At 36.9% G+C, this 13,873-nt stretch overlaps 3 non-coding genes across 3 annotated transcripts; all 3 read left to right on the top strand.

Moving 5' to 3' along the window:
- Positions 1-2,481: 2,481 nt before the first annotated feature.
- Positions 2,482-2,553, top strand: TRNAQ-UUG (transfer RNA glutamine (anticodon UUG)). The gene has a single exon. It is a non-coding gene; the product is annotated as a tRNA-Gln (tRNA).
- Positions 2,554-3,597: 1,044 nt separating this feature from the next.
- Positions 3,598-3,669, top strand: TRNAQ-UUG (transfer RNA glutamine (anticodon UUG)). Its single transcript has one exon. It is a non-coding gene; the product is annotated as a tRNA-Gln (tRNA).
- A 300-nt stretch (positions 3,670-3,969) lies between these two features.
- TRNAQ-CUG (transfer RNA glutamine (anticodon CUG)) lies at positions 3,970-4,041 on the top strand. The gene has a single exon. It is a non-coding gene; the product is annotated as a tRNA-Gln (tRNA).
- The last annotated feature ends 9,832 nt before the right edge of the window (positions 4,042-13,873 follow it).

Below are 13,873 nucleotides of genomic sequence, written 5' to 3'. Positions count from 1 at the left end.
TATACAAACTCGCGGCTCAGGAGGAATGCGACGTGCCCTCACGCCAATCTGTAATAAATCCTTCCTTAAAATCATCATCTGAGGGCAGTTGCTAAAACAATAATACCATTCATGATATCAATGCGTGAGAAGGTCTGAATGACGCACAGGTATTCGAAATTGATCGGTCATCTCAGTTGAAAGGATTTTTATCTTTCTGAGTAATGTTTGTTTTCATCATAGAAATGTATATTGGCAGGAAGTATTACAGGCCCTATGGTGTAATGGTTAGCATTCTGGACTTTCAATCCAGCGTTCCCAGTTCAAATATCGGTAGTACCTTCGTTTATTTTGGTATGATATATCGCCGAGATAAACATCGATATATACAAACTTGCGGCGCAGGAGGAATGCGACGTGCCCTCACGCCAATCTGTAATAAATCATTCCTTAAAATCATCATCTGATGGCAGTTCCTAAAACAATAATACCGTTCATGATATCAATGCGTGAGAAGGTGTCAATGTCAGAGTGACGCACAGGTATTCGAATTGCATCGGTCATCTCAGTTGAAAGGATTTTTATCTTTCTGAGTAATGTTTGTTTTCACCATAGAAATGTATATTGGCAGGAAGTATTACAGGTCCTATGGTGTAATGGTTAGCACTCTGGACTTTGAATCCAACGATCCGAGTTTAAATCTCGGTAAGACCTTCGTTTATTTTGGTATGATATATCGCCGAGATAAACATCGATATATACAAACTTGCGGCGCAGGAGGAATGCGACGTGCCCTCTCGCCAATCTGTAATGAATCCTTCCTTAAAATCATCATCTGAGGGCAGTTGCTAAAACAATAATATCATTCATGATATCAATGCGTGAGAAGGTGTCAATGTCTGAATGACGCACAGGTATTCGAAATTCATCGGTCATCTCAGATGAAAGTATTTTTATCTTTCTGAGTAATGTTTGTTTTCTTCATAGAAATGTATATTGGCAGAAAGTATTACAGGCCCTATGGTGTAATGGTAGGCACTCTGGACTTTAAATCCAGCGATCCGAGTTCAAATATCGGTAGGACCTTCGTTTATTTTGGTATGATATATCGCTGAGATAAACATCGATATATACAAACTTGCGGCGCAGGAGTAATGCGACGTGCCCTCACTCCATTCTGTAATAAATCCTTCCTAAAAATCATCATCTGAGGGCAGTTGCTAAAACAATAATACCATTCATGATATCAATGCGTGAGAATGTGTCAATGTCTGAGTGACGCACAGGTATTCGAAATGCATCGGTCATCTCAGTTGAAAGGATTTTTATCTTTCTGTGTAATATTTGTTTTCACCATAGAAATGTATATTAGAAGGAAGTATTACAGGTTCTATGGTGTAATGGTTAGCACTCTGGACTTTGAATCCAGCGATCCGAGTTCAAATCACAGTAGGACCTTCGGTTAATTTGGTATGATATATCGCCGAGATAAACATCGATATATACAAACTTGCGGCGCAGGAGGAATGCGACGTGCCCTCACTCCAATCTGTAATAAATCCTTCCTAAAAATCATCATCTGAGGGCAGTTGCTAAAACAATAATACCATTCATGATATCAATGCGTGAGAAGGTGTCAATGTCTGAGTGACGCACAGGTATTCGAATTGCATCGGTCATCTCAGTTGAAAGGATTTTTATCTTTCTAAGTAATGTTTGTTTTCACCATAGAAATGTATAAAGAAAGGAAGTATTACAGGTCCTATGGTGTAATGGTTAGCACTCTGGACTTTGAATCCTGCTATCCGAGTTCAAATCTCGGTAGGACCTTCGTTTATTTTGGTATGATATATCGCCGAGATAAACATCGATATATACAAACTTGCGGCGCAGGAGGAATGCGACGTGCCCTCACGCCAATCTGTAATAAAGCATTCCTTAAAATCATCATCTGATGGCAGTTGCTAAAACAATAATATCATTCATGATATCAATGCGTGAGAAGGTGTCAATGTCTGAATGACGCACAGGTATTCGAAATTCATCGGTCATCTCAGATGAAAGTATTTTTATCTTTCTGAGTAATGTTTGTTTTCTTCATAGAAATGTATATTGGCAGAAAGTATTACAGGCCCTATGGTGTAATGGTAGGCACTCTGGACTTTAAATCCAGCGATCCGAGTTCAAATATCGGTAGGACCTTCGTTTATTTTGGTATGATATATCGCCGAGATAAACATCGATATATACAAACTTGCGGCGCAGGAGTAATGCGACGTGCCCTCACTCCATTCTGTAATAAATCCTTCCTAAAAATCATCATCTGAGGGCAGTTGCTAAAACAATAATACCATTCATGATATCAATGCGTGAGAATGTGTCAATGTCTGAGTGACGCACAGGTATTCGAAATGCATCGGTCATCTCAGTTGAAAGGATTTTTATCTTTCTGTGTAATATTTGTTTTCACCATAGAAATGTATATTAGAAGGAAGTATTACAGGTTCTATGGTGTAATGGTTAGCACTCTGGACTTTGAATCCAGCGATCCGAGTTCAAATCTCAGTAGGACCTTCGGTTAATTTGGTATGATATATCGCCGAGATAAACATCGATATATACAAACTTGCGGCGCAGAAGGAATGCGACGTGCCCTCACTCCAATCTGTAATAAATCCTTCCTAAAAATCATCATCTGAGGGCAGTTGCTAAAACAATAATACCATTCATGATATCAATGCGTGAGAAGGTGTCAATGTCTGAGTGACGCACAGGTATTCGAATTGCATTGGTCATCTCAGTTGAAAGGATTTTTATCTTTCTAAGTAATGTTTGTTTTCACCATAGAAATGTATAAAGAAAGGAAGTATTACAGGTCCTATGGTGTAATGGTTAGCACTCTGGACTTTGAATCCTGCTATCCGAGTTCAAATCTCGGTAGGACCTTCGTTTATTTTGGTATGATATATCGCCGAGATAAACAAAGATATATACAAACTTGCGGCGCAGGAGGAATGCGACGTGCCCTCACGCCAATCTGTAATAAAGCATTCCTTAAAATCATCATCTGATGGCAGTTCCTAAAACAATAATACCAGTCATGATATCAATGCGTGAGAAGGTGTCAATGTCTGAGTGACGCACAGGTATTCGAATTGCATTGGTCATCTCAGTTGAAAGGATTTTTATCTTTCTAAGTAATGTTTGTTTTCACCATAGAAATGTATAAAGAAAGGAAGTATTACAGGTCCTATGGTGTAATGGTTAGCACTCTGGACTTTGAATCCTGCTATCCGAGTTCAAATCTCGGTAGGACCTTCGTTTATTTTGGTATGATATATCGCCGAGATAAACAAAGATATATACAAACTTGCGGCGCAGGAGGAATGCGACGTGCCCTCACGCCAATCTGTAATAAAGCATTCCTTAAAATCATCATCTGATGGCAGTTCCTAAAACAATAATACCAGTCATGATATCAATGCGTGAGAAGGTGTCAATGTCTGAGTGACGCACAGGTATTCGAATTGCATCGGTCATCTCAGTTGAAAGGATTTTTATCTTTCTGAGTAATGTTTGTTTTCACCATAGAAATGTATATTGGAAGGAATTATTACAGGCCCTATGGTGTAGTGGTTAGCACTCTGGACTTTGAATCCAGCGATCCGAGTTCAAATCTCAGTAGGACCTTCGGTTATTTTGGTATGATATATCGCCGAGATAAAGATCGATATATACAAACTTGCGGCGCAGGAGGAATGCGACGTGCCCTCACTCCAATCTGTAATAAATCCTTCCTAAAAATCATCATCTGAGGGCAGTTGCTAAAACAATAATACCATTCATGATATCAATGCGTGAGAAGGTGTCAATGTCTGAGTGACGCACAGGTATTCGAAATGCATCGGTCATCTCAGTTGAAAGGATTTTTATCTTTCTGTGTAATATTTGTTTTCACCATAGAAATGTATATTAGAATGAAGTATTACAGGCTCTATGGTGTAATGGTTAGCACTCTGGACTCTGAATCCAGCGATCCGAGTTCAAATCTCAGTAGGACCTCCGTTTATTTTGGTATGATATATCGCCGAGATAAACATCGATATATACAAACTTGCGGCGAGGAGGAATGCGACGTGCCCTCACGCCAATCTGTAATAAATCCTGCAAATTATATGTTGACATTGATTGTGGGAGATTCTCATGAGTCATATCATACCTAAAACTTAAAAGTAATGACTTATGAAGTTTAATAATATCAAGAATTTGGAGAGTATTAAAAATTGGTGGAGCATGCGCAGTAAAGTCGGAAAACGTTATAATTCTGGCTATCATTTTTTTGTGCAGTAAGTATAACTTTAAGATTTGACGGGTATGTACTACCCCAAACTTCTAAACCATAGGTGATATGAGGCTGAATCAACGTTTTGTATAACAAAAGGAGAATATGCCGTGGGACATAATGTCTTAATTTTAAAAGAATACCTGTCTTTTTCCTAATAGTTTTATTGATCTTTGAAATGTGATTATCCCAGGTCAGATATTTATCAATTTCCACCCCTACGAAAGTTGCTGATTTAGTCTCATATACTTCGTTGTTTTTTATGGACAGGGCACCTCTTACTGTCACACACATACGCATACCACTGATGATCATATATTTTGTTTTTCAACAATTGATAGTCAACTTATTTGCATCACACCAGTGTACAACACTGTTTAAATGTTTGTTAATAATACGCAAATTAATATCTGCCCCTGGTGAAAAAGAATGAAACAAATTGGAGTCATCAGCAAAGAGTCTAAAGTTAAAAAAATTGTAGAGTTTGGGAAATCATTAATGTATAAAAGAAATAAGGTAGGGCCAAGTACTGAACCTCGTGGTACACCACATGATATAGGTAGTTGCCCAGATGAAACACAATTTGAAAAAATGAATTGTGATCTATCTTCTAGATAACTTTTAAACCACTTATCTGGAAGCCCGCGTATACCATAATGACCCATTTTTTCCAGCAAAATTGTATGATTAATAGTATCAAAAGCTTTTGTAAAATCGATAAATATTCCAATAATTGGCTTGCCCTCGTCAATTTGAAGTAATAGTAAAGTCCACAGTGCTAACCATTACACCATAGGGCCTGTAATACTTCCTTCCAATATACATTTCTATGGTGAAAACAAACATTACTCAGAAAGATAAAAATCCTTTCAACTGAGATGACCGATGAATTTCGAATAGCTGTGCGTCACTCAGACATTGACACCTGCAAACGAATTGATAATGTAGTAGAGGTCATATGTTTCACCTCAATCCACTTTGAATGGCTATCAACTACTACAAGAAAATAATCACTACCTTTTTGACTAATGTCAATATGAATACGCTAAAATGGTCTAGTTGGCCATTTCCAAGAACATACTGTGTAAACTCTCACCACCTCTTCAATTTTCTCATCCATTTTTGGCCACCATACACAAGTACGAGCAAAAAGCTTTCATACTACATATGCCCGTATGTTCCCCGTGCAATGCTTTTAACATTTTCGCCCTTAAAATTCGAGGAATAATCACCCTGAAACCCCATAGAACACAATTTTGCTTACAAGGCAACTCAAATCTGCTATTATGATATGGTTTAAGAGTCTCATCACTACAACTCTCTGGCCACCCTGACATAACAAAGTGAAATACATTTCTATTGTTTGTAAAATTTTATGTAACGGTGCTTATTTGGTTGCTAAACCTGGTAGAAATGAGTGATAATATTGTACTTTTGTAGTTTGAAATGAACCTTATGTATGCGAAATCTCTCGAAAACATCAACTTGGATTCTAAAATTCTCCTGCGAGTTGTCACCACCAATGAGAACATCATCTAAATTACAAACACATTTCTCTACCCCTTGTAACATCTGATTCATTTTAGCTAGGAATATTTTAGAAACAGATTTGACCCCCATAAGGCAACTTGGTATAAGAATACAGTCCTTTATGTGTGGTATTTCTCAAATACCTTTGATTCTCTTTATCAACACTAAGTTGTGCATATGCATGTGACAAGTCAAGTTTAGAAAAAAATTTAGATCCTGCTAGCACTGCATACAAGTCCTGAGTAGTAGGAAGTGGATACTGTTCATCCTCTACAGCTTGGTTGATGGTCACCTTACAGTTACCACAAATTCTCACAGACTTGTCAGCTTTTGGTACAATCACTATTAGACTTGCCCAATCGGATCTCTCGGTTTTCACAATCACACCGTAGCGCTCCAGTTTGTCCAACTTCTTTTCAACTTCTTCTTTCAAAGCATACGGGACGTGGTTTAATGTATACAGGTTTCACACCATCTTGCATAGTTATGTGTGCTTCAAACCCTTGCATACCCTCATAGCGCTGTGTGACTCTGATACATTGTGCACACTACCTTTAAATTCTGCTTGGGCTTCACACTAGCTTTGTCATATTTATTTTGACAAACAGATGCAATATAACCTATTTTGGCACACTTATAGCATTTAGCTGACTTAAATTTACACTTCTGTGCATTAGTATTACCCCCACACCTATAACATGATTGTTTATCATTGTTCATACTAGTGTGATACAGTTCTGTCCCTCTTAAAAGTTTTCAGTTTGTTCACAACACCTGCATTATTGTTATGATTGCTGGCTGGACGAAATTCTTGTGTATTCTTCTCCGCCATCTCCATGGACTGGGCTATGTGACAAGCTCTGTCAAATGTAAGGTCAACAGTATTCAACAGCTTATCTTGGAATTATTCAAACCGGTCTCTCAATGCTCGATTCAGGAATTGTCCGTAAATACAGTGAATAATTACACAATATAGTCACTGATCGATTCGTCTGGTTTCTGATTTCGAGTTCCAAATCGAAAACTCTCGGCAATTTCTAATGGTGCTGGATTATAATGTCGTTCTAGTGTTTGTACGATGACATGTAATTGAATGTCTTTTGGCTTTGCTGGCACTAACAAAATACTCAATGTAGAATATACTTCAGGTCCGATCACCATTTGGAAAATTGTGCGTTTTCTTTCTCTAATAACAAGAATCGCTGCTTCTGTATTCTCACCTAGTATTTCTACAATATTATTTGTCGTGAAGAACATCTCCATTCGTTCCACATAAGAACTGATTTTTTCTCGTTCGGCATTAAACTCGCCCACTCGACCGATGAAAACTCCGACGTCCGCCATCTCGTGCACGCTGGAAGTTTTGGATTTACGAACGCAATCCTTCAAAAGATAGGGAAACTTCACACGTCAACGTCAAACGTAAACATTTGTTTGGCATTCATCCACGTAGGAATCGAACATCCTTGTCGCTAAAATGTAATATATTGACAAGTTTGTGGCTTAACGTAAAAAGATCCAGTCCGTACAATTCAAAATAGTGGAAAACTTCTACTGTTTATTAGCACTGAACTCTGGGTAATTAGAGCAATGAGGAAATGATACTAAAATAGAACATTCAAAACATTACACTCTGATGATGGTTTTAATCAAGGATTTGCGAGAGGGTGCGTCGCATTCTTTCTGCGTCACAAGATTGTATATAATCGATGTTTATCTTGGAGATATACGATACGTAAAGTAAACGAAGGTCCTACGGAGATTTGATCTAGGATCGCTGGATTCAGAATCCAGAGTGCTAACCATTACTCCATAGGGCCTGTAATACTTCCTTCCAATATACATTTAAATGGTGGAAAAAAAACATTACTCAGAAAGCTAAAAATCCTTTCAACTGAGATGACCGATGAATTTCGAATACCTGTGCGTCACTCAGACATTTACACCTGCCAACGAATTGATATCATGAATGGTATAATTGTTTAGCAACTGCCCTCAGATGATGATTTTAAGCAAGGATTTATTACAGATTGTCGTGATGACGCGTCGCATTAATCCTGCGTTGAAGCACAGTCCATTGCCATTGCCGCAGTGAGTACCAATTTTAAATGAGTAACAATACTTCTGGCGGGTATAAACGGACTGCATCATTGGTCAGGTGGTTCCGTTTCTCGAGTAAGGGTTTTTCTTTCAACTTTTGCAATGCATGGTACATAACATGAGCCCGACATGTAGGGAATGGTGTAATGTAGATGTGTTACATGTCATATGTGTATTACACCTTCGTTTCTGTATTATTGAGTTGTAATCAAATGGGTTCTGTTTCTTTTATAACTTATATCAACATCAGAAAAATGAGATTGATGCCGTCCTTAAAATAATCTATGTAAAAGTGTTATCACATTTACTCACGTGTATCCGTGAACTGAGCTTTATAATATTAAGTCTAGTTGTTTTAGTTTATTTACTCTACATAAGTATCACAGGCCATAGCAAGGTTATTTTGATTTCACGCTCACGTTCTTTCACGCATTTGTTCATTGTCCACCATTGATCTTTGGTATCTGCATAGTCTAATAACAAATTTAGTTTTGTGTATTGTCCGATATAAGCTGGAAAAGTCTAAATATGTTCATTCTGTTTGTTTGTAAGTAGCAATATTATTATTTCCATTCAGGCCAAGCTTGTTGCACTCTTACAATATTTCTAAGTTTCATTTATCATTATATAGTAAAAAGATCCCTGGAAGGATTTAATAAACCCGTAAAGTACGTGCCAATCGAAGTTTCGAACAAACTCCCGGCAAACCTTGTGCGATAATCGCCCCAAGTGACGTGGCAGTAGTGACCCGTGGCAACGAAATGGTTTTCCGAGAAAGTAGATTACACAAATCCGGGCAAGTTGTGTCACGTGATCGCATTGGTTCGTTGCTATGCGAGCGAAACTCGTGTAAAATGTATAAAATTTATTTTAAAATCACGCCCAGTTGCATTTTATGTTTGAGATAATTACCTAAACACGTTTTTACCTATCGACTTCGTCGTTCGCTATCCTTTTCCCAAACTTCCCCAGCTCTGCAAGCAGGGGCGGTGAAAACTGCCTCGAGTCGCCCCAGCTGTTACGTTACATAACTGTTGAAGGAAAACTGGGAGGGGCGAGGTGCCCCACGTTATCACCCCCGAGGCTACGACGCGAACGCACTCCTGCAGCGACAACGGCCGGCAACTAGTAATGGTTTAGCATTATGATTGGTCAATCACTTTCTCATTGCTTGTTCTATTGCTCATGGTTATCTGACGTCAGCGCTTACGCTCGTGACAGTTCAGGGGTTTCATTTTACTTTCGAAAGTAGGACGAATAAAAAACTGTTTCTTTTGTTGACAATTTGTACAGAAACAAAGAGAAATGCCAGAAACATCTCAAATATTAAACACCGAGAAATGCCAGAAACATCTCAAATATTAAACACCGAGAAATGCCAGAAACATCTCAAATATTAAACACCGAGAAATGCCAGAAACATCTCAAATATTAAACACCGAGAAATGCCAGAAACATCTCAAATATTAAACACCGAGAAATGCCAGAAACATCTCAAATATTAAACACCGAGAAATGCCAGAAACATCTCAAATATTAAACACCGAGAAATGCCAGAAACATCTCAAATATTAAACACCGAGAAATGCCAGAAACATCTCAAATATTAAACACCGAGAAATGCCAGAAACATCTCAAATATTAAACACCGAGAAATGCCAGAAACATCTCAAATATTAAACACCGAGAAATGCCAGAAACATCTCAAATATTAAACACCGAGAAATGCTAGAAACATCTCAAATATTAATCACCGAGAAATGCCAGAAACATCTCAAATATTAAACACCGAGAAATGCCAGAAACATCTCAAATATTAAACACCGAGAAATGCCAGAAACATCTCAAATATTATACACCGAGAATTGCCAGAAACATCTCAAATATTAAACACCGAGAAATGCCAGAAACATCTCAAATATTAAACACCGAGAAATGCCAGAAACATCTCAAATATTAAACACCGAGAAATGCCAGAAACATCTCAAACATTAAACACCGAGAAATGCCAGAAACATCTCAAATATTAAACACCGAGAAATGCCAGAAACATCTCAAATATTAAACACCGAGAAATGCCAGAAACATCTCAAATATTAAACACCGAGAAATGCCAGAAACATCTCAAATATTAAACACCGAAAAATGCCAGAAACATCTCAAATATTAAACACCGAGAAATGCCAGAAACATATCAAATATTAAACACCGAGAAATGCCAGAAACATCTCAAATATTAAACACCGAGAAATGCCAGAAACATCTCAAATATTAAACACCGAGAAATGCCAGAAACATCTCAAATAATAAACACCGAGGAATGCCAGAAACATCTCAAATATTAAACACCGAGAAATGCCAGAAACATCTCAAATATTAAACACCGAGAAATGCCAGAAACATCTTAAATATTAAACACCGAGAAATGCCAGAAACATCTCAAATATTAAACACCGAGAAATGCCAGAAACATCTCAAATATTAAACACCGAGAAATGCCAGAAACATCTCATATATTAAACACCGAGAAATGCCAGAAACATCTCAAATATTAAACACCGAGAAATGCCAGAAACATCTCAAATATTAAACACCGAGAAATGCCAGAAACATCTCAAATATTAAACACCGAGAAATGCCAGAAACATCTCAAATATTAAACACCGAGAAATGCCAGAAACATCTCAAATATTAAATACCGAGAAATGCCAGAAACATCTCAAATATTAAACACCGAGAAATGCCAGAAACATCTCAAATATTAAACACCGAGAAATGCTAGAAACATCTCAAATATTAATCACCGAGAAATGCCAGAAACATCTCAAATATTAAACACCGAGAAATGCCAGAAACATCTCAAATATTAAACACCGAGAAATGCCAGAAACATCTCAAATAATATACACCGAGAATTGCCAGAAACATCTCAAATATTAAACACCGAGAAATGACAGAAACATCTCAAATATTAAACACCGAGAAATGCCAGAAACATCTCAAATATTAAACACCGAGAAATGACAGAAACATCTCAAATATTAAACACCGAGAAATGCCAGAAACATCTCAAACATTAAACACCGAGAAATGCCAGAAACATCTCAAATATTAAACACCGAGAAATGCCAGAAACATCTCATATATTAAACACCGAGAAATGCCAGAAACATCTCAAATATTAAACACCGAGAAATGCCAGAAACATCTCAAATATTAAACACCGAAAAATGCCAGAAACATCTCAAATATTAAACACCGAGAAATGCCAGAAACATATCAAATATTAAACACCGAGAAATGCCAGAAACATCTCAAATATTAAACACCGAGAAATGCCAGAAACATCTCAAATATTAAACACCGAGAAATGCCAGAAACATCTCAAATATTAAACACCGAGAAATGCTAGAAACATCTCAAATATTAATCACCGAGAAATGCCAGAAACATCTCAAATATTAAACACCGAGAAATGCCAGAAACATCTCAAATATTAAACACCGAGAAATGCCAGAAACATCTCAAATATTATACACCGAGAATTGCCAGAAACATCTCAAATATTAAACACCGAGAAATGACAGAAACATCTCAAATATTAAACACCGAGAAATGCCAGAAACATCTCAAATATTAAACACCGAGAAATGACAGAAACATCTCAAATATTAAACACCGAGAAATGCCAGAAACATCTCAAACATTAAACACCGAGAAATGCCAGAAACATCTCAAATATTAAACACCGAGAAATGCCAGAAACATCTCAAATATTAAACACCGAGAAATGCCAGAAACATCTCAAATATTAAACACCGAGAAATGCCAGAAACATCTCAAATATTAAACACCGAGAAATGCCAGAAACATCTCAAATATTAAAGACCGAGAAATGCCAGAAACATATCAAATATTAAACACCGAGAAATGCCAGAAACATCTCAAATATTAAACACCGAGAAATGCCACAAACATCTCAAATATTAAACACCGAGGAATGCCAGAAACATCTCAAATATTAAACACCGAGGAATGCCAGAAACATCTCAAATATTAAACACCGAGAAATGCCAGAAACATCTCAAATATTAAACACCGAGAAATGCCAGAAACATCTTAAATATTAAACACCGAGAAATGCCAGAAACATCTCAAATATTAAACACCGAGAAATGCCAGAAACATCTTAAATATTAAACAACGAGAAATGCCAGAAACATCTCAAATATTAAGTCCATGCATGGGCATGGCATTATTGCAGTAGTACAGACCTATTTACGAAAATCGAATATTAGAATGTTTTCCCGGCCCAGGGGAACAATATGGCGATTACTCGTTACCTGCCTACTTGTCATTCGCAAGGGAGATGTTCGAGTTACAGACATCGAGTTACGAACAACGTAAACAAAACAAAAAATATATGTTGCCCGTAACTCGAAATTTGGTTAACTGTTATTTAAAGTTTGAGTTACTAAATGTCGACGTTCAACACAAAACAAATGTATGTTGACCCTAACTCGAAGTTCTGTTAACTGTTATTTGAACATCGAGTTACAATTTGGGCGTGGTTTCTAAAATATGGCGCGGTCATTTCTGTAACTCGATGTGTTCGTAATTCGATGTCCGTAACTCGAACAATTCACCATCTCTTCGCAGGGAACGCCGGGAAGCAAGAAATGTCACATGACGCCTTACTGGCTAAATTTTCCCCAGGGAATTTGCCTAAAATAGTGCTCCGCCCCCTTTTTACACTAGTGTTTATACGCGGAATTTGATAACTGTTTTTGCAACTCAAGTGGCTTTTTAATCACATTTCAGTGAAATATTGTTTATTAATGTCATACATAATTCAATCTTTATAACAGCAAACAATAATACGTATAAAGCCAACTAAATGTGTGTTTGAAGTTCGAAATGTCCCGCGTAATTCCAGGTTTTAATAGCTTGAAAAACATAGTTGAACTCTGGTGACCTTGCCCTTTGTTATATAATATTATTCCCTTTATCATAGTTTGTTTCAATATAAATATGCATTGTCATAATTCATTTTGAATACAAACAAATTTTAAGGTTGAATAACAGTGGGAAAGCAGTCTACCAAATGTCAAATTGATGTAAATATCTTACAAATACATTGGTGCCTAATTTGTTTAATTATTTTAAGGGACACCAATTTTCAGCTTTCATTTTCATTTAGATATTTTAGTATAAAAACAAATGCCTAATCTCAGAAAAAAGTACTGCATTTAGACGTGAATAGATTCATAAAACATGCAAGATAACAGAAAATCTGGCTGGCTTTTGTCCAAGTATTTTGTACAGGTGTCTGTCAAAAATTAATGTTTCACTGAGACAAATGTGAACTACCTTATTATATGCGTTGTGTGACTACTGTTTTATTTGAAAAGTAAAAAAACGCCTTCTATGAATAGCTATCATGTTGCAAGCTCTACTTTGTATACAATTCAACTTAAATAGTTAGTTGGAGTTCAGTGGAAAGAGAAGTCAACAATACTGTTCAATACATCTTCATACACTGCAATCTTTGTTTTTGAAGTGTATTTTATGTGTTGTTTTTGATTTGATAACTTTGGACTCAACATATTTTCTATTAGCGGCAGATCTTGATCAAAAGTCTAGCACTCAATTCATAGGAGTGCATATTGAAATATTCAACAGAATACAGGATGAACGGAAATGTTAGGAACCCCTTTCAGATAAATTAGTGTTAAATGTTTCTTTCCCAACTACCGAGGGTATATACGTTAACATAACGTTATTTCTTCGCGGTTTAGTGTATCACGTGCGTCATTTCACTACAATAACATTACCTTGCAAAACATAGTCCGCCATACTTTAATAGACTCGCATTAGAATGCGAATCAGTCACATAAATTCAACACGACTATGCCAAAGAAG

Source organism: Saccoglossus kowalevskii, chromosome 11 (assembly GCF_978046115.1).
Source record: "Saccoglossus kowalevskii chromosome 11, keSacKowa6.1, whole genome shotgun sequence".
Taxonomy (NCBI): domain Eukaryota; kingdom Metazoa; phylum Hemichordata; class Enteropneusta; family Harrimaniidae; genus Saccoglossus; species Saccoglossus kowalevskii.
Note: the sequence above shows the minus strand (reverse complement) of the source record. Positions and strands in the feature narration are given on the sequence as shown.